The following is a 24180-nucleotide window of genomic DNA, read 5'->3' on the forward strand; positions in this document are numbered from 1 at the left end:
AAACTGCCCTTACCATTAGGGACATTTGATTCATGACACTAGCCAGGAAGCGAACTGGCATCGAAGAGACACTGGCACCACCACCAGCAGCAGCAGCAGCAGAATTGGGAAAGGCGAATGAGTGGGCAATTGGCGACCCACTCACCTGTTTCACCCCAGAGCAAAGCATCCAAACACTGTCAGTCCTTGGCGTTTGGGAGCGGACTTCCAGAGCTCAGACACAAGGCCCTAGCGTAAGCTGGCTACATTGGCGGAGGTAGCAGGCGTTGCCACACCGCAGCAAGTGCAACCAGGGGGGAGAAACTGCCCTTACCATAAGGGACATTTGAGGCATGACACTAGCCAGGAAGCGAACTGGCAGAGAAGAGACACTGGCACCACCACCAGCAGCAGCAGCAGCAGCATTGGAAAAGGCGAATGAGTGGGCAATTGACGACCCGCTCACCTGTTTCACCCCAGGGCAAAGCATCCAAAAACTGTCAGTCCTTGGCGTTTGGGAGCGGACTTCCAGAGCTCAGACACAAGGCCCTAGCGTAAGCTGGCTACATTGGCGGAGGTAGCAGGCGTTGCCACACCGCAGCAAGTGCAACCAGGGGGGAGAAACTGCCCTTACCATAAGGGACATTTGAGGCATGACACTAGCCAGGAAGCGAACTGGCAGAGAAGAGACACTGGCACCACCACCAGCAGCAGCATTGAAAAGGCGAATGAGTGGGCAATTGACGACCCGCTCACCTGTTTCACCCCAGGGCAAAGCATCCAAAAACTGTCAGTCCTTGGCGTTTGGGAGCGGACTTCCAGAGCTCAGACACAAGGCCCTAGCGTAAGCTGGCTACATTGGCGGAGGTAGCAGGCGTTGCCACACCGCAGCAAGTGCAACCAGGGGGGAGAAACTGCCCTTACCATAAGGGACATTTGAGGCATGACACTAGCCAGGAAGCGAACTGGCAGAGAAGAGACACTGGCACCACCACCAGCAGCAGCAGCAGCAGCATTGGAAAAGGCGAATGAGTGGGCAATTGACGACCCGCTCACCTGTTTCACCCCAGGGCAAAGCATCCAAAAACTGTCAGTCCTTGGCGTTTGGGAGCGGACTTCCAGAACTCAGACACAAGGCCCTAGCGTAAGCTGGCTACACCGGCGGAGGTAGCAGGCGTTGCCACACCGCAACAAGTGCAACCAGGGGGGAGAAACTACCCTTACCATCAGGGACATTCGAGGCATGACACTAGCCAGGAAGCGAACTGGCATTGAAGAGAGACACTGGCACCACCACCAGCAGCAGCAGAATTGGGAAAGGCGAATGAGTGGGCAATTGACGACCCGCTCACCTGTTTCACCCCAGGGCAAAGCATCCAAAGACTGTCAGTCCTAGGCGTTTGGGAGCAGACCTACAGAACTCAGACACAAGGCCCTAGCATAAGCTAGCTACACCGGCGGAGGTAGCAGGCGTTGCCACACCGCAGCAAGTGCAACCAGGGGGGAGAAACTACCCTTTCCATTAGGGACATCTGAGGCATGATTTCAGCCAGGAAGCGAACTGGCAAAAGATACTGGCACCACCACCAGCAGCAGCGTTGGAAACGGAAAAAGGTGAATGAGTGGGCAATTGACGACCCACTCACCTGTTTCACCCCAGGGCAAAGCATCCAAAGACTGTCAGTCCTAGGCGTTTGGGAGCGGACTTACAGAGCTCAGACACTAGGCCCTAGCGTAAATTGGCTACACCAGCGGAGGTAGCAGGCATTGCCACACCGCAGCAAGTGCAACCAGGGGGAGAAACTACCTTAAACATTAGAGAGAAAAAATTTAACTTTCCAAGCTAAGAGCTGGGTAACCCAATTTGGGCAGATTGAATTTAAGAAAGGCAATCTGCTCCATCAGATGAGGTGCCATGCGTGAGCGCTGTGGACTCAGTATGTTTCCAGTCATAGAAAACACGCGCTCACTTTGAACAGTGGTTGGCGGACATGATAGAAGCTGCTGCGCAACCCATGAGAGTGCAGGCCACACACTCTTCTTTTCATCCCAGTAGCTAAGAGGATCAACATTAGGAGCAGAAGGAACTTCACAGAGGTAAAGTTTGACCATTTCAGCAGCACTACTCTCCTTTCTGCTGCTAGCTCTGTCAGATGGTCCAACTATACTGCCAAGTGCCTCTTCCCAAAACGCAGCTGCTCCACTCAGCTGTGTTGTGCTGCTTGTGGCACTGCTGCTGATGCTGCTGCTAGGGGTAGCAGACCACATCATCTCTTCCTCCTCCTGCACCTCACCCTCCTCGGACAGCATTCCCATTTTACGCTGCCAGTCACGCACCTTGTTGACCAATTGCTCCCGGTAGCTACTGAGAACATTGAATTTCAAAGCTAGCTTTCCCTTAATTCTTGGATCACAAAGGCACGCTAGCATCATTTCGGGACTCTCTTCCATTCGCTTGCGAAGGTGTACTTTTAGCAGATCCTTCAGCTTCCTGACTATGGCTGCTACGTCAGGATGTAGAGTGCCACCTTGAACAGCCTCACGGTTTCCAAGGAACACATCCATCTTGCTGCCTAGATGGGAGAACACTGGGATTACCTGGGCCAGACTGGCAGTGTTTGAGCTTAAATTTTCTGTGGCATCCCTGAATGGTTTAAGGACTGCCACTAGCTGGGCGATCACTGTCCAATCCTCCCTATTCAATGGAGAGGTAATCCCAATATTGTGCTCTGAGGCAAGATTATGGATTGCCCTCTGCTGCTCCAAAATCCTCTCTAGCATGTCTAACGTGGAGTTCCACCGTGTACTGACATCCTGACGTAGGCAGTGTACGGGAAGACCTGACCTCTCTTGCTCTTCCCTCAAAAGTTGGCTAGCCTTAACACTATGGTGAAAGTGCCCAGCGATCTTTCTGCAGCGGGACAGAACTACTGCTGCCACATTAGTTCCTTCTGACATTGCTGCCTTCACTACAAGATGGATGATGTGGGCTGCACAGCGCACACCAACAATATGACCATCTCGCAGCGCTTTCACCATATTGGCACCTCCGTCAGTTACCACAAAACCAACTTCAACATTGGTGCCCGCCTCTGCTCCCACCCAAAGGCTAAACATTTTCCTAATCGCATGCAGAATATTTTGGGAAGTGTGCTTTTCATCCATCACTTCTGCATGGAGAAGGAATGATCGGTAGCCTGCTGCAGCAACTTCCTTAGACACACCGGGCTGCCACCAGTGTGCTGTCAAAGAAAGAAAGGCATGCTGGGCGCTAGGTGCACTCCACAAATCTGTAGTGAAATGAACACACTGACCAGCAGCCTTGGAAAGCTCCTCTTTCACTGCTGCAACACAGGACCGATACAGCGAGGGGACAATGTTCCTGCTGAAAGTGGAACGTGACGGAACTGTGTATTGTGGAGCCACAGCCGCCATCAATTGTTTGAAAGGCTCCCCTTCAATCATGGAGAAGGATGCCCCTCCAACAGCAATGAACTGACCAATAAGTCGCGTTACTTTATTGGCCTGCTGTTTGGGCATCGTTCTCTTGGAGTGGAATGCCCCAAATTCTTCCAGGGTGGGCTGGGCATGCAGTGCTCCAACCTGCCTTGGTCTCTGGCTGCCAGCACTAGTTGCTGCTGCTGCTGCTGCTGCTATTGGCTCAGAAGAAGAAGCTGTTGGGGTTTTTCCACGGCCACCAGCTATGCTGCCTGCACTAAGTTTTACCTCTGCATCTTTCCCCAATAGCACAGCGTTGTGTTGAGTGCTGAGGTGATGCTTCATGCTAGCACTGGTAAAATGGCCAGACACTTTCCCTCTGCTTATTAGCTTCCCACAATGTTTGCACTTTCCATAGCGCCCTTCTTCAACATTTTCAAAGTGCTCCCAAATTGGGGCGCGCATAGCCTTGGAGTGTGCCTTGGGTGCTGCTCTTACTGCTCGGGGTGGATGAACAGAGGCAGAACTAGTGGTGGTGGGACTGGTGGTAACAGTACTGGCCATAGTGGGACTGCTAATTGCTTTAGATTTGCTAGGTTTTGCTGCTGCTGCTGGTGGTGGTGATGGTGATGATCGTAGCGGAGAAGGTGGAGGCTCAGGGGAAAATTGTGCACTAGTCATTTGGACACTGCTCCCTGAGGAATCTGATTCCTGACCACTCATCTCCTCTACTTCCTCTGGCTCATAGTCTAGCTCTTCATTAGCCAGATCGAATGGAATTCCTGCTAGGCTGGAGCTAAGACTGATATCGTCGTGAGACTCGTGACTAGTAGTAGTGCGAGCAGGAAGAATAGACTCTGCACTTGGCCTCTCAGTCTCAGGCTCCTCTGCTACCTCGCTAGGTGGAGTTCCACTATGTGTAGCCCTCTCTCTAACTGTCTTTACAAAAATTTTGTAAGGACTTGGTGGCTTGCTAGAGGTACTAGGAGGACATGGCGTGGCGGTACCAGTGGGAACAGTAGGCGCAGCACTAGTGGTGGTAGAGGCGGGGGTGGTGGTGGTGGTGGTTTTCCCTACAAAGGAATGAGATCGCTTTGGTTTGGGACCCCTCTGAGTCTTGCTGCTAATTTGGCTCTGCTTGGTACCTTGCATGCTGCTGGTGGATGGGGAAGATGCTGCTTGGGGCAAAAGGCACTTCTTTTTAGTCACTGGGCTGGTACTACTTGTGCTACCCTTTAACTTTGAACGTGCTTCTGGTGCTTTAGGCTTTCCGTAAAAAACCATAGAGCTTGTGGGCCTAGCCGCACTACTACTGCCTGCTTTTGGTGCCTTTCCTTTACTTGATGATCCTTCAAGCAATGCTTCCCCAAATGATAAGCGAGAGCTTGGCCTACTTGGCCGACTAGACTGACGCAAAGGCTGCATCTTAGAGCTGGTGGTGGTGCTGGTGGTGGTGCTGGTGGTGGTGGTGGTGGTGGTAGATGGAGCTTGTCCCTCCTTAGTCCCAAAAGGAGGATCCATTTCAAATTTTGTGTTGTGTGTGTAGTGTAGTGTAGTGTAGTGTAGTGTAGTGTTTAAAAAACTATAAAAAAAAAAATAAAAAAATAAAAATAAAAAAAAGGAAAAACGAATTAAAGACAAAAAAATTAGAGGAAGTTCTCTTCAGTGCTACTGCTTAAAAAGTAAAACTATGCACTACTGCACTGTGCTGTGTGCAATCTGCCAAAATCCTAAAGTTATTGAAATTATTAACTCAAGATTAACTATTTAATAACTAGCAGTATTTTATTTTTAATTTGAATTTACACGGGCCTAAGAGCTTAGCCTACCACTATGCTAGCCTAAAGCTATATTTCCTTACTATAAGTCTACCTCTAGGCAGACGCTCTCAAACCCACTAAGCTAAAGTGAGGTTAAATCAGATTCAGTATATGATTTATTAATTAATATTAAGTTATATAATATTAATAGATTAGAACTAATTTACTTATATATTATGTATTATAGATAGAAGAATATAGATTATGAATTAGAATTTAGAATTAGAATTACTTATATTATAGATTATGAATTAGAATATTATTATTTATAATATATTATAGATTAAGATTAAAGAAGATTAGAATTATTTTAGTACTACAGCTAGTAGCTTGAAGCTTTGCTTAGTACAGCTCGTCACAGTCAATTTTTCTTGAAAAGAATTAGAAATAAAATAAAATGTCACAGCAAAACAGTTATCTTCACTGCTTGCTGCACTCACTAGCCCAACAAGTTCACTTCACTGATGGACTGAGGTGAGCAAAACACTAAGGGTACTTTTAATAAAATTGAAATAAAATGTAAAATAAATGAGAAAATCTTTGCAAAACAGTTAACGTCACTGCTTGCTGATCAAAAAAAAACACAGCACTTATGCGGCTGCACTCACTAGCCCAACAAGTTCACTTCACTGATGGACTGAGGTGAGCAAAACAAATGAAATAAAATGAAAGATTAATTAAGAAAAATTGACTTGGTCTCTTACTGTTGCTAAAACAAAGCACAAACTATAGAGCTGCAGCACCAGTACTAATAAGATTAGCTGAACTATACGCTAGTAGTAATTAATTAATATTATTACTTTTATTTATAGCTAATTTAATTAACTATTAAGATAAGAAAGAATTAGAGAATTATTGATATTACTGATTTTAGATTAGACACTAGTAGATGTTCTGAATGTCTACAGTACACTCTACACTAGTATACTATTACTAACTATAACTGACAAATATATATATAATTTTATAATGAATTCAATTATTAATTATATTAATTAATATTACTGATTTTAAATTAGACACTAGTAGATGAATGTCTACAGTACACTCTACACTAGTATACTATAGTATATATATATATGACTGACAAATATATATATATATATAATATTATAATGAACTATTAAATTATAGATTCTATTAAATTGTAATTTATAAATTCTATTTAATTTATTTAAGCAGGACAGGCAATAGGCACTAGTGCCAGCCCAGGGCAAGGGCACCCCAGTGCCACTGAGGCACTGGGTGCACTGTCAACTCAACAGCACTTACACTAAAGTTGATGACAAATTAATTTTAAAAAAATTAAATTAATCAAATTATTATTATTAAATATATTAATTAAGTAGCACTGAAGTGAGGATGAAGTACACAGTGAGAAATGGCAGGCTAAGGCTTACCAGTCTCACACAGAACAGAACAATCTCTCTCTGTAACGCTCGGATGCAGCACAGCAGTGTTGCCAAAGCAGTCACAGCGAAAAATGAATGGATCTCTCAGGCAAGCTCTGGTCTTATAAAGGCGCCTTCAGAATTCAAAAAACAGCAGCACAGGCATTGGACGAGACCCTTAGCGTTACGTCACAAGAGTGAGCTGATTGGACAGACGAGGATCAGCTCACTCCTGTTTGAAATTTTGGCGGTTGCGCGGCAAAAACGAAGACGATCACGAAGAATCTTCGAATCTTCGTGATTGTGAGTCTTCGTCTTCGCCTACGGTTTGCCGGCACTGTATTCTGTTCTACGTTCCTTCGGAACGAACAAAAAAACGGCCTCTTCGTGCTCGTTTTCATGTTCGCCCGAAGACGAATGCACAAGTCTAGTTATCAGAAGAGCTCTCATGCATTCTTGAAATGCTTTTGTATTTAGACTTAAGACTTCCTCTGGAAGGTTCTTTCCAACATATAATCTCATGCATTTCCATCGCTTTTTTTTATAAACATGCTCCTCATGAAATATCCTCCATTTAAAAGTTAACATCATGTTTTTATTGTCACTGTCTGAATGCTTTGTTACGAAGACCTTCGTTAGGCGCTCTCGTTTGCCTTTTCTGCAACTTACAGTAAAAACCTGTATCTAAACCTGAAAAAAAAAAATTAGCACAGACTTGTTGTTGAACATACATTTGGCACACAATACCTTGGGTCTATCCACTAAGAAGTCAAGGTTTCATTCAACTAGGTGGACTCGAATGAGGTCTCACGCCAATTCATGCTAACCCTCACAAAATAAGATGCATATGCAAATGCACATGCAAGGACATCAATGAAAACTTGTATGTCCTCACCTGAAACTCACAAAATTGAGTGCAACAGCAAGCTTCCCCCAGCAATAAATACCACATTAAAAAAAACTAAAACAAAAGAAATTAATTTTAAAATCTAATTAATGAAATTATTGAAAATAAAAAAATGGAGGTCAGCTAGTCTCCCTATTAACCAAGGGGCGCGGAAGTTCACACCTCTACTTCCCACAGTGTAATTAAATTAACCTGGGTGAATATTGCTCAAATATGTGAGTTGGCTTTAAATTAACAAATTCCTATTTTCTTGCCAGCTCACAAACATTTGCACTTTAGTAAAAAGATCCCTCCAGAAGCATCAACCTTTCGAAGAGACATTTCTAGTGAAGTGGTTGAGAGATTTAAAAAAAATAAAAAAAAATCAATATATCTTTAACATTGTAAAATCGACATTAGATATTTATCACACTGAAATGAGTTTTAAATGAAATCTGAGGGCTTTCATTAATGTTTTATTCCTAAAATTCCAGCAAATTACAGACAAAGCAGTAGAAACTTTATGCAGACTTTGGAGGAATAAAAAAAAAAATGTATCTCTAATAAGGGAAATATTATTAAAAATAAACCTGTTTTGTCTAAGATAAGTGTTGGTAATGTTATTTTAAGAGTAATAGTCATTAAAATTAATTGGCTGGTGAAGATTTTAGAATGCTACGGGCTACACTATATCACATATACCCTTAATGGCATTTAAAGCAAAAATAAAAAATAAATATTTGTTTTTGAAATATAATTTACAGTTTTTCAGTCTCAATTGGTGGATCGTACCCCAAAAACAGGAATATTTGGTCTCCTGGATGTAATAAGCATTATATTGATAATATGGTCTAAACCAGGGGTTCTCAAACTGCGGCCCTCCAGCTGCTGCAGGACTACATCTCCCATAATGCTCCTTCCGCTAAGGGGCTGGCTGAGGAGTATGGGAGATGTAGTCCTGCAGCAGCTGGAGGGCCGCAGTTTGAGAACCCCTGGTCTAAACAGTCCTGATGGAGGGGGAAACTTTTTCTTATCGTGGATTGGGGAGGGGGGGTTTCACCAGAAAATGAAGGGTTTAAGCATTGTTCTTGTGCCAGTAAATTAATTTTTTCATTGAAGTTAGATTTATTTTTAAACGACAGCGTAGTCAATCAGTTCTTTCCATCTATTGTGTTCCACGTCTGTTTGTGTTGGGGAAAAGCACAGCTCGGCAGAAACTCTGACAGGATAATTACGTGCCCTTTGGAACACACACACGGGTTAGTATGCATGCGCAGGCATTTCTTGAATTCCCTACGGTTACCGTCAGAGCTGACTAGCGGCCCTATCAAGTCCGGCAATCCTTTGTTCCGATGCATTCTGGAAACTCCTGGCTTACAAATAGCGTCAGTCCTGATATTATATGAGCTTCCTCGAGTTTTGTATTTTCATTCTCATATACTTCGGTGTATACTTTTGTCCGCTTCATGCTTGTTACTAAGTGTCTACAGGGGTAGAAAGAAAATGAAAGGGACTGTTTAATGCCCCATATGGCTACACCTATGAATAATGCATGTTTGTACCTTTTCGGGCTTTCTTAGTACTTTTTTTTTATGCATTCTTTATGTGTAAAAGAAAAAAAGTAAAAATAAACAGTAAAAGTAAAAAAACAAAACACTTTTCTTTAGGAGAAGCTGCAGATTCAGACACCCCATTCGTGCTTTGCTTTTTATGCCAGATTTGACAGAATAAAACAGCCAATCACTAGCAGGAAAGTGTCCCCATTGAAATCAATGTTAGTGCTTTCTGCTCATAGTGGTGCATCTAGAAATTTCTCGACAGCGCTGGACGTGTCAGCAAATATCCTTCATTGGTGGATGTCAGAGGAGCCCGCTGCTGGTGACCAATAGAGTCGCTCTTACGGGCCTTTAGAATTGAAATTCTGGTGCTAGAGCCATTGGTCTCCCCAGGCCAAGTTGCCCCGAGGTGTACTTTGCCCTGCCTTTTGCCTGGGAGACTCAAATCCCCGTTCCCCCCTAAGCCAAGTTGCTCAGAGCGGAGATTTTTTTCCCCGAAGACGAAGACAAACACGAAAACTCCAAAAACTGACTGAATAAACAAGCAAGACAAATTATGGGCCAAAACTTTGACTTTAGGGTCATCTGAGGAACTTGTCTGTTCTTTTTTTTTAGTTTGTTTTATTTTACTGTCTCCTTCAACATTTCTTAAATATGACTTAATTTTAGAGCTGAGGCGCCTATTAAAGTGTAAATTTATTGATTGTTTTGTCCAATTTAATCGCTTCTTTTCATTTCCCATTTCCTTTTTCTGTATTCTCGCTTCATTAAATGCTTGTCTCTGCTCGTCTGATTGTTTTCCAGATCACATAAACTGTTATTCGCTAATCCACTTACCTCTATATATAAAAAAAGGAAAAACATTCTCTTTTGTACAGAAATCAATTCTTGCATGTTCCTTTTTTTCTTTTTTTTCCATTTGTGAATAATTTGTGCCATTTGAATTTCGAAACCTATTATACTTCATTCTCAGCTCCTTCCGAGTTAAGTGAATAATCTTTTAGCAATAAAGAGGAAAATTAACCAGTGGGCCAGTTGTTTTCAACTATAGCTCTCAAGGTCTGCCAACAGTTTGAGGATTAAGGATATCCATATTTCAATACTGGTGGGTTAACAAGATTTTCCATCTGATTGTGCTGCCCACGTACACTCAACGAGAGATAGCTTTCAAACATGGTGTGTCAGAGAGAGTTTGAAGACTGAAGTGGAAAACCATTTTAAAAGTAAACCAAACTCAAGAATAGACAATCCGTAATTCTCCTTTATTCAACCGCCTAATAGACTGTAAACCAGGACCCCTTTCTTCTTCTGTATCAGTCCGTCTTAACATGTATCTTATTGTCAAATATGGTCAATTTTCATTTTATTGTTAATTTTCACTGTTTTCCTATTCTGGAACTTATGCCCAATTATTAGACTTCTTCTCCGCTTCTTCTCTTGCCTCTTCTTGTTCTTCTGTCTTCTTTCTTCGTCTGCTTCTCCCTGTGTCTTCTTTCTTCATCCACTTCTCCCCATGCCTTCTTTCTTCATCTGCCTCTACATCACCTGGCCTCCTGGAGAACTTCTGGAAAAGGGCGAAGCTTCCAAGCACCCCCTCTCCAATGCTTGAAAGGAACAGGGGAGAGGTAGTCCCCGTGGCTCCATCTTTGGCAGAATGAAGATGGATTTGCGGAGAAAGAAAGCATTTTTGTACACATTTCGTGGTTTAGCACCAGCAGAATTGTCCGACGGGTTACCATGCTGGTGAATTTAGACAAAGCCGCAAAATATTGGTTTTATATAAGTCACTTCCTTTTGTCTCTTCCCGATGTTGGGATTCACTTCCTGCCACAATCGGCCCCCGTCTAGTCGCCCGTTTCTCCTGCTGTGAAGACTCAAACCTTAATCAGTCGTTGGTCTCGTCTTAGATTCAGGAGCCGTATGCCTATCCCATGCATGTTTAATACCCTCACTGTATTACCCTCTACCACTTCTGCTGGGAGGCTGTTCCACTTATCTACCACCCTATCTACCACCCTCTATAGATTCAGGAGCCATATGTCTATCCCATGCATGTTTAAGTCCCCTCACTACTACACCTTCTCAGCTGGGGAGGGGGATATTCTTGAACGTAAACAATGCGGTGGAGAGGTGTTTTTTTTTTGTCATCTTCTCACAATAGTCCATGCAACAAAGGCCTAGGACTCAAAAACTGTCATTCTTTATTTCTTGGCTTGAATGGAATCTTTAAAGGTGAAGTGTAGAACGTTCACATACATTCTTTTTTGACAGAGAAGTCTGAATTTCCCTGCGTACAGCTTTGTCACAAACCAAAGGCTATGAATGGTGCCACATGCCGGCATTTCCAGTTGGAATAAATTAGAAACAAAACATTTCCTGAGGGAATATCCTTATTTAATTCCACAGGAAAAAAAATTGAAAAAAACTAACAGAAAACATTAGTAAATAAGTACAGTTTTAAAGTGATACATACACCACATTTCCCTCTTATCCACAGAGAATAAGGAGGTTAACCCATTTAACCAACAACTCCGTCTATGCTTTGCTGATAACGGACACAACAGCTGTTAGAATGACGCACATATTAGCGCCTGGATACAATCGTCGTTAGCCCTAAGAAGCTTTTGTCTCAGCTTGGAGGAACTCTCATGTCTTGTATTTCTCATGAGTCTTATTTCCTCTGAACTTCCCCCTAAAGAGGAAAATGGAACAAAAAAAAAACTCAGATGGATGTGCCACCAAAAATATAGATCTTTTCACACTTTGTTCCCAGGTGTTTGTCAGCCAAGATCAATTCTCCATCTCTGTTGCAAAATATTCTTGTATTTTAGACCAAAATGTGGCGTGCACCTCGGCGTTAGCATTCCAAGCATTGGAACTACTCATTTTTGAGTAACAGTTTGCTCAACAAAATTTGTTACTCTGGTAACATTTTAATTACTTTAGATTTCAATTAAAATGTGTATAAGAAAGAAACTAACTTTCATTATCCAGTCACTCGACTTATTTCTGTAACGTTTTGGCCGCCATAATATAAATGGTTAGTGATCAATTTAATTCTTATTTATGTCATTTCCTGTCAGATGATATGAATATGTAGACCATTTTGTTTCATATTTATGTCACTTCCTGTCACATGGTCATATCTGGGGATTCTCTAGGTTTAACCTGGAGTCTCCGGGGTAAGCCTGGCAGGCCTCGCCTTGTCTGGCCATGCCCACTCCCTGCCTACTCCCCGCCCCTTTTTACTTACATTTCTCCACCCACTAAAGATTGTTTTGGGCTTATCCTGCTCCTGCGCATAGTTTGCCACACCCCACAGCTAGCTAGCCCCACCCATTTCTGAAACCTGTCCGCCAGAAAAGGGATAGCTCCAGGTAGCCTAAACATGGTCTCTGTCACTTATTGCCGTATGACATCAATTTCTTGTTTATGCCATTTCATGTGAAATGATTATATGTCAAGCCCTTTGATGTCACTTCCTGCCCCATGGTGGGAATACGATGATGATGTAATTTCCTGTTAATATCGTGTCATGTCACATGACTTACACCACAGTCGGCTGCTTTATAAAGGGTACCATAAGCACGTGATCAGGGCACTACCTAAAATCCTGCTTCCATCACAACGATACAAACGGAATTAGCAGCATTTATACCGCAAACAAATATTTACAAACATTTTTCGTTTATTTTAACAAATACATTTTTCTTTGCCTTATTTGTAAAAATGGACGACATATCATGAGTTTAATAACTAAACAGATTTTGGGGGGTCTGCCGTTCGTGAAAACAGAAAATAAATTGTATATACACATATATTTTTATACCTGTTAAAAAAAAAAAAAGGTTTGACATAGATTGTTACGATAACATATATTACCCGCCTTGGGGCAGTTTCGCTCTGTGCCGTATCTTTTTAATTAACCACTTCAGAATTTTCCTTGTCTTTGAACGGTGATAAGACGCTGTGCTTCCATATTGCAATCAATATTATCCCTACCGTGTGTCATTGTGAAGATGGTCCGGTCTGACCTCCATCTCATCAGGCTGCCATGAGCCCGTAGCCACCATCTCTACCAGATAAAGTAAAGCGAGCGCCCTACGGCTTCCCGCTACCGGCTACCGGCTCCCCCATGAATCACTTCCATCCCAGGATGAACGCGTTATTAATTGGTCTCCTCGTCTCCGCGGGTGGACCTCCATACCGAGGTGGCGTCGCCGTATATTTAGCAAGTCGGGTAAATAATTGTCTAAGGCCTTTATTTGAACGCTTGACTCGGGGGATGAATAATGAGACACTATCATCAAGTCAAATTAAGCTTAATTATCCTCAGAAAGGGTATAATGTCTCTGTGATGCGTAAAGTACCGGTTTATGATAGCGAAGAGATAAATCAACAAACTAAAGACGTTAAGAACCGTTTGACTTTAGAGGTTTATTTTTAGTTTTGAATACGTTTTTAACGTGGTTGTGGTTTGGCCTTAAATGCCCGCTCAGGGCCAAAGCAAGCAAAATGAGATGAGATGTGTGGATTAACAGATTAAAATTAGCGCTATATGTGTGTGTTATACAATTTATTTGAGTACTATGAGAGCAGCCATCTTAACTTCCTGTTCTTCCTGTACGAGAGCATCTTAACTTCCTGTTCTTCCTGTACAAGAGCATCTTAACTTCCTGTTCTCAGGATCTGCGTGATCATCCCTCCCCATTATGTTATCTCGCCCATATTGTTAAGTTGCTGCTTGTTTTTGATGCCGATGCCCCTCTTTTCTAGGAGGTCAGAATGTTTGCTGGGTATGAGGGTATCGGAGGGTCCTACGGCCCTAAAAGCCCCGATAATGTGTATAGAAACAGCAGGAAACGGCTTTATAAATTAAACGGGGTAAATAAAACCCCATTATTCTTCTTCTAAGTACCCTGCCCAGTTACACAAATAGCCCCCTTTTGACAATTTAAAATCTTGGAAAATATGTACCTAATCGCAAACAATCTCAAAATGTAACTTTTATTAATGAAATCAATTTAAACCCCAAAATCCATTAAATTACCATAATTATTAAAACGCCAGATCCATGAGACGAGAGGTCCCTACACTTCCAAATAAGCTAAACCACCAAATGGTGCTATTCACCTTACTAAAAAGTAAATGGAAAAGTGAATAAAGAAAGGAACAGCCTCATCAGAATAAATGGAACAGCCTCCCAGCAGAGGTGGTAGAGGGTAATACCAGCGAGGGCATTTAAACATGCATGGGATAGACATACGGCTCCTGAATCTAAGACGAGACCAACGACTGATTAAGGTTTGAGTCTTTACAGCGGGAGAGACTATATGGGGGCCGAATGGGGGCCGATCGGCCGGCAGGTTCTGCGTTTCTATGTTTTGCAAGAGAGAGAAAAAGTATTGATTTTTTTTTAAGTCAATCCGCGGTTTTTCATTAACAGCAGAGAATTAGATGAATATTACCCAAACCATGCTTTGTTGTCGCTAATCACTTTCCCATCAGTAAAGCGATGTGGGTCCGCACTACTTAATGCGCTTCTATTATTCCAAATTAGCCGTCCCTGCAATATTTTCTGTATTCGTTATAAAAGAATGACTTTTTTTGTTTTTCAATTTGTGAGCCGTCGGTGAGTCAGCGGCGGTCGGGCAGCGGGTAGCGCATGCACACGCTAATCCCTGTCTGTTATTATTAAAATCCTTCAAGATCTTATATCGGTAAATGGCGGGTAAGATGTAAAAGTGCATCCGGCTACAATGTTTGTTTGTTTTTTAACGCTGTTTCAATTGAAAGTTTATTTTATTCTGTTTTTAACGGTAAAACAAAAAGACGGAGGGGGGGATAAAATCCGAAAACAAGCGACCTTAAAATTTGCATTTTGGCCAAAGTTGATTAAATCAATTCCTTTAACACCGAAACATGAATACATTTCTCTGTGTAATGGATCTCAACTTTAAAGGGGAACTCTCTCCATTTTTTGTTCCCGGCTAAAAATGTAAAACACATTTTTTTTTAATATTGTCCTGTTACCTTTTTTACCCCAGTTGTAGTTTTTGCCCCATAATATAATGTTTTCAGGCAGCTGCATATGAGCCATTTGTATGATTCTCGCTCTGTTATCTGATACCTGATCTACTAAACCCCCCGACTCCTTATCATACTGCCTGTGGGAAACAATAGAATGGCTTTGTCTTAATCACCCAAGTGGACTCTCTGGCTAATGAAAGTCTATAGATGAACAGACTTCATTAGCATTGCCAAAAAGCATCAGCTCAGTGTGGTGTTTGAGCAGAGAAAGTCCCTGGGGTTTATATTACTGTATACAACGCTTGGGGGTTATTACTGTATACAGCACTGGGGGGTTATTACTGTATACAGCGCTGGGGGGTTATATTACTGTATACAGTGCAGGGGGTTATATTACTGTATACAGCGCTGGGGGGTTATTACTGTATACAGTGCTGGGGGTTATATTACTGTATACAGCGCTAGGGGGTTATATTACTGTATACAGTGCTGGGGGTTATATTACTGTATACAGCGCTGGGGGTTATATAACTGTATACAGTGCTGGGGGTTATATTACTGTATACAGCGCTGGGGGGTTATATTACTGTATACAGCTCTGGGGGTTATATTACTGTATACAGTGCTGGGGGTTATATTATTGTATACAGCGCTGGGGGGTTATATTACTGTATACAGTGCTGGGGGTTATATTACTGTATACAGCGCTGGGGGGTTATATTACTGTATACAGCGCTGGGGGGGTTATATTACTGTATACAGCGCTGGGGGGTTATATTACTGTATACAGTGCTGGGGGTTATTACTGTATACAGTGCTGGGGGTTATATTACTGTATACAGCGCTCGGGGTTATATAACTGTATACAGCGCTGGAGGTTATATTACTGTATACAGTGCTGGGGGTTATATTACTGTATACAGCGCTGGGGGGTTATATTACTGTATACAGCGCTGGGGGTTATATCACTGTGTATATAATGTTGGAAGTCCAACAATTGACTATGTGCCACCAATGAAGAATAACAGCAAGCGTTCTCCTTTAAGGAGTCGATCAAACGGCTAAACGTCATTCTTAAGCAGGCAACTAAAAGTAAAGGAAAGAATAACGTGTACAGAAGGTAATAATCTCAGCCTCATTACGCCTACGGCCCTTTTAGTCTGAAGCGGTCCCCCGAGCCTCGAAAGTATAAAGAAAATAGATACAAAGATTTCCGAACAACTTAAGGAGCTTCGTGTCAATCATCCCTGTAAATGTTACCAAACCTCAGGATTCCACATAGTAATATTTATGTTGAAATGAAACCTTAAGTCATGTTTTGGGATTTTCTCTTACAAGTAGCTGTCAGTTTTCATAAGCTTCTGTTTTATTTTTGGAAAACAAGCAACATGCCTTGCAATCCGTATCCCCCCCACACCAGTGATGTGAAATAGCTAGTCGGGAGAAATACCGGCTGCTATGATTCAAGTTTTACTGCTTTTTCTTTGCTATCTTGTATGGATCTTTACGATGCGTCTCTTCCTGGCTCTTAAAAAATTTTTTACAAAAATTTTAATTAAAAAAAAAGGAAAAAAATCTGGCTCCTTGAATTTTCTTTGTAGCCCTCAAAATCTGCGTGTGCCCTTCCATGGGTGAAGCTGTTCTATACACAGCTGCTTCGGGGCCAACAAATCCGAGTTTGTTCCAGCTTCTAAAACCCAAGTCATGGACCTCGGTATCCAAGCAATGGATGGTTGGGGGGTCCTTTAAATTACAGATACCCCACATCTCTTGCTGCTCCAAGCCTCAAGCTGTAAGCCAGTATCCCAACCTCACGTGGACGAGTCCCGTAGCGGACGAAACAGCTATCCAAGAGGGGTGGTCTGGCTTCTGCACCTCTTTAATGGTATTAGCCCCAAGGGGTCCATGTATAACGTAGATATACATTGTTAACCTTGTTTGCCCTCGCCTACCCAGAATCTCAGCACAAGTGGAAAAACAAGTCTTCTGGCTCATCTGGTTGGTGTAAAGTAATGCCTCTGCTGCCCCCTCCCCCCTAATTTTAAGTGGATGGGGTTTTCCATCATCTTAACCCCACCATAACTTTTGTTATAAATGTGTCAATTAAAAAGGAAGCCTGGGGCTTGCATTCTATTTATTACCACTAGGTGGCAGCGACCTGTGTGTACAAAAGGCAAATGTATGCCTGGGGCATGTGTATTCCCACCAGTAGGTGGCAGTATCCTATGTATACAAAAGGCTAAGGTATACCTGTGTCATTCATACTTTCACCACTAGATGGCTACGTTTTATATACGTAAAAGGCTAAGGATATATGCGACAGGCAAAGCTTCACACTTTATCCTTCTGCAAAAGTTAGCTGTGTGGAATAGGTCAGTATAGACAGACAGAGAGCACTTGTAGAAATCTTACATGAGACAGCCGGTACACATCTGATTCTACACATCTTGACCCCATCTGGCATGTTCCATTTTTCCTAAAATTAGAGCATATAAGTTAAAATAATGCATTTGTTTTGCATTGACATTGAGATGGTCACCAACCTAGACATTTTATCGGACAACGCAAGCCGACCTTATAAATCTTCAAACATTTTTTCATCACTGATCAAACACGTAAACATAATTTAAATTTGCCAGCCCATGTAGTTGCCCATTTCACCTGATGTAAAGACTCAAACTTTTATAAGTCATTGGCCTTGTGTAAGCCATATGCTTACCCCATGCATGTTTACATTGTCTGATTGTATTAATCTCTACCATTTCTGCTGAGTAGCTCTTCCACTTACCTACCACCCTGTCATTAAAGTAAAGCTTCCTTACATTACATGAAAATAAGCAGCTCCTGCTTTACGCCCTGTATTATAATCTGAAGGAACCAGGTTTGCTCTGCAATCTTTCAGTTACTCGAATCCTTGTTACAATGTAATCTTACACTTTCATTCCGCCCCTGCTGGCTACACCAGAGGGGGGTAGAAATAGCAGAATTCAAAAGTCAATTGACTTTTGCGAGTTTTTTTAGACATATTCTATTAACACATACAGAAGAAATAACCCGTGTGAAGCACCGCTTAGCATTTAAAATCAGGCAATTACAAATGTTTAATATTTGAAATTTTGTGTGTAGAACAATTCAATTGAGAATATCGGAAAAAAAAAAATTCAAAGCATTCATTTTACAATTGTTGGTTATTTAGGATGATGTTCCATTATTTTTTTTAATAAAACTACATCATAACAGTATATATATGCAGTTTTTATAGCATTTATTTATGAAATGGTATGAAATGCATAACATTACATTTATTTATGTGGCACCAGCAGATTCCGTAGCTCGGTTACAACAGGGGACGGTGAAAATATTCACCAAAGGCAAATTAAAATGACAAGATTAACACACGTTAAAACATACTGAATGTATAAAACAGTAGATTAAGAAAACCGCAGAGTAGAAATTATATCCCATGACAAGCAAGTAACCCGGGTCAATATAATGTAAACAGAAACCTGGCATATACATATATTTGATGGAAGTTTAGTACCGTGTTCTGTAAAAGCTCACTGGTTATGAATATAGCCCTTTCAGCTCATTGGACAGCTCCCTATTTCAACATTACATGATATATTATCGTATTATTATAGTTTATGTAAAGTGTGTTGGCCCATATGCAATAGAGAGAAATAATATTATATGGTCCAGTTATAAAGCATGTTCAATCCTATACAATAGAACAATAAATAAGCAGAAAGGAAATCTAAAGTTTTGGACCAGTTAGAGCAGCGGTTCTCAACCTGTGGGTCGTGACCCCTTTGGGGGTCGAACGACCCTTTCACAGGGGTCGCCTAAGACCATCGGAAAACACATATTTCACAATATATAATTACATAATTTTATGGTTGGGGGTCACCACAACATGAGGAACTGTGTTAAAGGGTCGCGGCATTAGGAAGGTTGAGAACCACTGAGTTAATTGTGGGCCATTGACCTGTAGGACTACATACTTAGAAGATATTGGGTGCTATCCTTTCAGATTGGTTACAAGCAGATACACACTGCATAAGCATAAAAATGTAATGTGTGTCCACGTATGTCACTTGGCGCCCACTGGCCAAGGACATCTGGTCAACCCCAGACCACCCCTGGTACCCGCGAGGTCCAAGCTTGATTACATTTCTTTCATAAAATCAGAACTACAATCCTATGATCATCATCTTGAAGACAACCTCACAGTAATATATCAAGGAGCCTCTGGTAGAAGGATCATCGAAGAGTTATGACAGCTCTCGAATACCCATCTAAAGAACCATTATCACCTCATCTCTACGGACACCATAATCTGCAATTATGAACCAATTTCTTAATGTAAAAATGTAAGAATAGAGTGAATTTTTTTTTCCATCTGTCATCTAATGAACCTTAATGAAACGCTGAAGCCAAGCTGAAAATGTATCCATGTAAGTCGTCATTGAGCGTTCGACGCGGATCATTAGTCGCTGCTTTAGACCTTTATATCTAACTCAACTTTCATTCCAGGTCACAATTCAACACGTCACTCCCTGCGTGACTTGTTTTGAGTTAAAAAATCATATATTCAGGGCCATTCATTTCTAAAAAGCAGTATAATGCAATACATAGCCATTCATTGTTAAACAAGTATGAAAAGTTCACGGAATGTCCATGGCATTTACAATTTGACCCATACATTCCATTAGAAGAGTTTGATACAATCATAAAGAAAGGAAGTCAAATTTAAATTTCCGTTAATTTCCTTTAATCTCTCAGGAGGTTTATTTTTACTTGTAATTTTTTTTTTTTTCATATTTTGACATCATTACTGTGCTGGCAGTGATGGTAATACTTTTTGTTGTACCCTTCCATAGTCCTATGAGAACTTTGGTCTGATATTAATTTGTTGTGTTGATATGTACGTCAGTGGACTGTAATTGCATTGACCTGGAGACCTGGGATTCTCCAACAGACAAAACATAAAAATAATTTATTTTTTATAAGCATACATTAGAGCATTCTGAAACTATATATTATAATTGTTAACTTCCAACAGGTCTTACCTATCAAAATTCAATGTTTGTTTTTTTTAATTTCAGCTTTTGTCAAATTTGAATTCAATAATTTACTATTATTTATTATTATTAATCATTTACAATTTTATAATTTATTTATTATTATTGTAAAAAATATGTTGAACCTGAAAATCCCCCAAAAAATAAACTCTCTATAAATTATGTTTTATATGTTTTTATTTTTCATTTATTTTTTGCTGAAAGATACAGGTTTTGCAACCCTGACAGTGTTGATTTATAAATTGCTTTCTGTTTTTAACGATCCAGTAAAATGAGCTCCATCAAAACCTAGATGTCATATTTTTAAAAAATGAACAAAGTTTGATTTTTTTCTAGAAAAAATGTTCAGTTATTAATTAAAACCCTCGAGGTGTTAACTGCCTGCAAAGAAGACGTATCAGTAAAATAAATGTTTCATTTGTTTCTTACTTTCAATTTTTTACATGTTTTATGGATGTTCTTTAGGAATGAAAAGTGACTAAATTATAATTTATTAATATTTTGAAAAAAAAATGTGCCTTCTGGTAAAAATGTGGATACTCGTTAAAAGTTGGGTGTTTTTACACAGAATTTACATTCTTCGATATTTATAATTTGTCTTCTGTTTTACCTCTTGGTAAATCAATCATGAAATAATATATTTAATTATGATTTCATTTAAATATAACTAAATAATTCATTTGGAGCTGATGAGTAGGTTAAATTAGTGTTTCTTAAAGGAACCATTTTTTTATTACTAGTATAAGATTAAAATACAGTTTCAAAAATAATACACATATTTTAGTATCCTTTAAGTGAATTTGCTTATTTTTAATCACCAGTACATCCTTAATTCTTGTATCGTATTGGCTAGACACAGTGTTCTAATTTAGAACACTGATGTGCAGTTTAAGACCATCCTCAAATTCCTGGAATTTTTTCGTAAATATCTCAATATGCACCCCCTCTTTTCAGATAACAATTAACTACATGATCATGGGTGCCCAATGGACAGGCCAACATTGGCGTAAGCAATAATTACTTATGATCATGACTTTTGTATGAGCTTCTTCAGGATTGCGGTGGAAAATATCCTGGAATTTTCCTGGAAGAAGAATTTCCTTCAACTACGTGCCCATAATATTAACAACACATACACACACACATATATATATATATATATATATATATATATATACTCCAGGAGATGTTTTACTATGGGAGAAACTATGGGAGAATACTAGGATAGCTACCTATCAAACAAATAGCCACCCTTAATTAAAATTGTAGCGCCCAATATTTATCAGCGGCTGAGCATCTACGGTCGATGTAACGGATGAATATCATTTAAATTTAGAATTAAATTAATGTAATTGGCAGTTGTGATTCAATTATAATAATCGCAGTTATAATCACAATGATGGCACTTGAGTGGGTGATCATTATCCAGCTACGTGTTTCCTTTTCTGATGTGAACGCATGTTAGCTGTTCGAGGACTGGGAAAATAAAAATCAATTGATGGTCTATTATGGGTTTTTTTTTACAGAAAACAATAAAATGATCTCCCCTGGTGAGTTTGGCCTTAGGATTAAAATATTTTACACCAACCCAATGATCCATAAGACCGCAAATGAGGTCGACAGGATTGACTGGGCATACCTCCATAAGGTCTTGCATTGGCCTATGGTCTAGCATTCTGAACCGGATAGGGACTTGTCCTCTTCTAAAGCCAACTTATGTGCCCTTTGAAGGCAGAATGTCTTACTTTATCAGAAATTGGTAAAGTTCTTTACATTCCATATGCTTGTCAACTAGGGCTCGCTGCACCTTTATTTATTTAACTATGTGCAGCCATTGAGCGCCTAGTATTGATCGATACAAAAACCCAATAACATTTGAATTTAAAAATAAAAAGTTTGTTACATTTTCTTAAAAAAATAATAAAAAATTAAAACATTTAAAAAAAAAATAGTTTTAGAGCCAATAATCCATGATTTTTTACCCTTGTTTTCCAACACAATATCAGATAATCACATGCTATTAGTGGAAATTATAACTTAATTTCTTGACATTTATTTTGTGTGTGTGGGGAGGGGGGGTTCTGCAAAACTTTTTCCCAGTCGGCAAATGATACTGATTTCATTTCTCACACTTTTTTGACATTTTCTTCATGTCAAGGAAAGTTCATCGCAGTCACAGGGGGTGTAATTAACTAGAACATAACGGTCTTCTAAACAGCATTACGAGTACTACAAGATAACTAGACCGAAATGGAACGGGGGGCCGAGAGAAGTCACCAGCAGAGAGGCGACGCATTTAAAATAATCATAAAAAAAAAAAAAGGCGAACTCAGATGGAAGAGTAAAAAATAGAATGATGCAATGCTTCTAAAATTCTAGTAAATGTATTTAACCAATTACAAATAACGTGTCTGTCAAACAGCAGCTGATTTTTTTATGTAATTAAAATTAATTTAAAATAATATTTTTATGAAAAAAAATATTTATTTTTTTTTTAACATTTTTTTTATATATTTAAAAAAAAAATTATAACAATAATAAATAAATTTTTTTAATTCATTTTAAAGTTTGTTTAAAAAATGACTAAAAGATGACAGCATTATGAAAAAGGGGCACGTATGTGTAAAATTCTGAGACATTATTTTTTGCAGATGTCATCAGTGGTAAATTTTGAGGTCAGATGCACCGTATCATAAATATTTTGCCCCTCTCCTCTACGCCGTTGCTTATCTGCTCCTTCCTCACCTTCATGCATGGAAAGAACTGGGCGTATAAAGATATTATATGGGCACAAAGTGACCTCCTTGCCCCCCATTCAATTATAGGGGGGAAAAAAACACAAAATTGTTAAAAAGTCTTCCGAATCCGTAAACAATGCAAATAAATGACCCGGCATAAATAAATTAAATACATGATAACCCACGGCTGATCTCGGAAACAAATAGCGGATTTTCCCGCAGGTAATCAGAGTTCAGGGCCGGCCAGACACACTCTTTGCGTATTTATAACAGGCAGATCGTGTCCAGGCAAGATTCCTGGAGATAATAAAGCGGCGACCTGCGATGTTTCTCCTCAGACGTTCCGCTAGGTTTATTTATAAAGATCACGCCGCCGGTTTCTGGATGCCACAAAGTAACATTTTATGTATTTTTCAAATCGTGCGTTAGCGATGAATGAGTCACAAAGACAAAAGGGAGGACGCAGAGGCGGCTGCTGAAATTAACCCCCTGTGATCCCCAATTGGCATTTGACCGGGCGTAGAGCGGCTGAGGATTATGAGAGTTATAGTTAAACTCGGTCTATTCAATGCCCACCTATGCATAATGCCTTCGTCGGGGCTGGAAAATGTATAGAACCCGCTGTATATTTTTCGAAATATGTGTGGCCACCTTTAGAGTTGGGTGAAAAGTGAGAATTCTTCTTGTATTGGTTACCATGGTAACATGACAAGACGCATGCGAAAATGGGTGGAAGCTCTCCGTTTTTCTTTTCCTAAGACGTTGCGTGCTTTTAGATTGTAAGCTCTTGAGAGCCTTATTTTGTTTCTCTAAGTTCACTAAGGTGTACTACTTGTTCTGTCCTGGTTACGCCTTGTACAGCGCATCAGAATATGGTGGCGCCATCTAAATCAATAACCTTTCCTCTCGTTGGGCAACTAATAATAAACATTTCACTGGTTTCCATGGTGATATCACACATAGTAATAATTTGCTTAAACTGTTTTATACGCAGTTTCCTAACCTCCATATATGCCGACTCTCTGGATATACACTCCAGAGTCACTGCTTTCTCGGCACAGTACATCATCCAGGTTAATCAGCCGCCGCCGTCATCCCACTCGACAGCTCATCATTTTAAGTGTCTTTCATCGATGCATCGAACAGCATCTGGTCCTCAAATTAAAAGAGACCTGATTTGCATATTTAATTATGCTAATGTACAAGTCTCGGGGCTACTTTACATTGAGGGACGTTGATCTCAGCAAACATTCATTTGATC

Source organism: Sceloporus occidentalis, unplaced genomic scaffold (assembly GCF_023333645.1).
Source record: "Sceloporus occidentalis isolate IW3139 unplaced genomic scaffold, rSceOcc1.0.p SCAF_76, whole genome shotgun sequence".
Taxonomy (NCBI): domain Eukaryota; kingdom Metazoa; phylum Chordata; class Lepidosauria; order Squamata; family Phrynosomatidae; genus Sceloporus; species Sceloporus occidentalis.